The sequence below is a fragment of the Diadema setosum genome, chromosome 17, assembly GCF_964275005.1.
Source record: "Diadema setosum chromosome 17, eeDiaSeto1, whole genome shotgun sequence".
Taxonomy (NCBI): Eukaryota; Metazoa; Echinodermata; class Echinoidea; order Diadematoida; family Diadematidae; genus Diadema; species Diadema setosum.
Window position 1 is genome coordinate 21931740 of NC_092701.1, and position 2921 is coordinate 21934660.

The following is a 2921-nucleotide window of genomic DNA, read 5'->3' on the forward strand; positions in this document are numbered from 1 at the left end:
TTATATCAATTAAAGTCTCCATCTTTAATCACTATTAACTACTTTGTTCATGTTAAAGCAGGAAAAAAGTCTCTATCAAATTCATGTTCGTGATGACGTTAGCAGAGGTAATACGATAAAGGAAAAAAAAAGACTTTAATTATATTACATTAGAGTCAACTCGACCGTGGAGAGGAAGAAAGTTTGGTGTGAGGCATTGACTGGTATAAGAGTTGCCTTCAGTAACAGTTACTGTCGTTATCGTCACTTTCATCCATGCGCGACTCTGTATTATGATAGCGATTATGCACAATATCTCATCAATGCCGATCAAACGGAAAGAACGTGACCGGACACATACATCGATCATTACTGCCTGCATGGACGGGAATATAGTGGCGCCTTATCTCACTGCGTGTGATGCAACGAATGTCTCACAGAAAAAAAAAGAAAAAGAAATAAAACCCTCTACATTATGTTGATAGTATTACACTAGAAAAAGCAGGATGTACCTATACTCTTCTGCCTGACTTTCGCATGTTTAATGCAGACCATCGAGCTACGTGTATAGTCACTCCATTTTAAACCGTGGACTGAATTTTAAGACGTGTGCATAGTGTGTGCTTGCGGGTGATTTGCTAAAGAAAGTGTCTGTATGAAAATATCGTAAGGTTTTCATTCACAGAAGTATCCTGTATCGTATAACGTGCTGAAAGAAAAGGAAAAAAACCCAAAAAACTGGGAGGTAAGTATATAAACTGCTAGTTCCGGTCTGCTGCGTCTAACAAATAATGATAGTAATGCCTTTATACGCACCATGATTCAATTCAATTCTGCGCGCAGTTAAATTTGCTTGAGCAATGGAGAGATGAAAGATAAAGCAAGTCATATGTCAATTCCTTCAAAGCCAATCAAATGTGAGTTTTTAAGTCATCTCATTCGTGCTGACATCTGCGCAATAACATGAACTTGACTTTTATTTTTTTCCCCTCTTTTTCCCTTTTGTTCGTTCTGTCATTTTTGTTTTGATCAAGACGGCAGATGCGAACTGAATATCTCGCGTGTCCCAAATTCTCAGTTTTAGCCATTCCAGTATCCTAGTTTTTTTCGGAGTAAATCTCCAAATTGTTCCAATACAAACAGTGGGATGAGGAGGCATGATCCAATCACTCAGAGAGATTGCTTTGCGTCCGGCCAAGATTCTACCTCCGAAGACAGAAACAATAATCTCGAATGAACAAAGAGAAAAAACCCCAAATATTTCGAATGAATGATATTTACGGAGACGGAATGGTTGTAGTCTCCGCTACAGTCTTTAATCCAATTTCTGTCTGAGCGGGAGTCGAGGATGGCTAGGTGAACACCGCTCCATATCAACCTGACTACACAGGTTTGGTGGTGTTAATGACATCATTCAGATGTAGATCCAAGCGTGGAGCTACAGTAGCTCCATGATCCAATTGCGAAACTGCCACGCAAACGTCATAATTCCTATGACATAATCAAGCCAACCACACCAACAGTCTGCTTTAAAGCTGCACCATGTTTTTGTCATTTTTAACGGAAGAGCATTTCGAATATGACACATTATTAGATGTTTTCTGAACGATTTGTTATCCAGCAGAGATGATTGAAGACTCTTGATAACCACCCATAGGCAGGTAGTATTAAACACTCATTCATGTGCAAGACCATGCACACTGCAAGCTGCTAACACCAATATGCATGCATCGCACTTCGCAATGTGAATGTGATCATTCCGTTTACCAAAAGGAAATGTCACTTAGAAATATTTATAGATATAAACTGTGTATAATCAAGGAGGTATCGTGTGTGATACCTCCTTGGTATAATCAATCAAAAGAATTACATATTCATAATCATCATCAACAACATTCATCATACTTTCTATACATCTTGCATTGCGTGTGTGTGTGTGTTGGTTTTTTTTTCGCTGATGGGGAGTATTTGTTTTACAATCGTGCATGTGAACTGTCATTTTACCTATCATGTTCATCTTATACGATTTGTTTCGTTTGCAGTTTTATTTCCACACAATACAACAATTGCTGCTGTGCATCCATCTATATCGCTACTTTAACAGGAAATAAACGAGAGTTTCCTGAATGAAATTTGCGGAGAATGCAATGCTACAACACCTACGCACGCTCTGACTAGTAGGATTGCTATGATGATAACCGATCTCACATGACGCGCAAGTGGAAATATCATTAAAGGAGCAGTAATCATTACAGGTGCAGACCTTCAGTGTAATTGTCAATCCATTCATCGCAGTGGCATTCATGCCTCAACTTCCTCTTTACGCTATTTCAATTCATTTCGTTCGGCACCTTGTAGTAAGGCTAACGCTCATGACCTCGCGTGCACAAACTTCCGTACCGCGTGGATATATATTCTTGACTTTGTTTTGCCTAAATAGGAACCAATTTATTTCGATTTGCGCCTGGTTTCTGCAATCGTCGCAGACCGTTTATGGTTCCTGTTTGAAGGAAATAGAACCCCGTCGAGTCTGTTTGAATCTCTTGAGAAGAAAAGAATTCTAAATGTCCTGTAAGCTGAGCCTCCGCTTCATCTCCGATTTCTCCAAAAACCACTGCACACAGGGAGCCCAAAATGTCAACCTCTTGATCAAGTGACACGTATTGAAAGCCTACTTTGCTTTAATTTTTCGTCGAATTAGAATAGTATACATCTCGAATTTGATGTACCTCTTTGATGTAGCTAAGCTTTTGTGTGTCCGTTATATGATATACTTTATCGCTCGGAAGTAGCCGTCATGCCAGTCGTTTGTTGTTGTTGTTGTTGTAGGGTTTTTTTTTTTTTTCGATTTAATACTTGCGACGATCCAGATGTTTGGGCTCACTGTAATTTAAGTGATCTAAGTTGAAACTTGCAAATATTTTAATTGTATATTCATCATT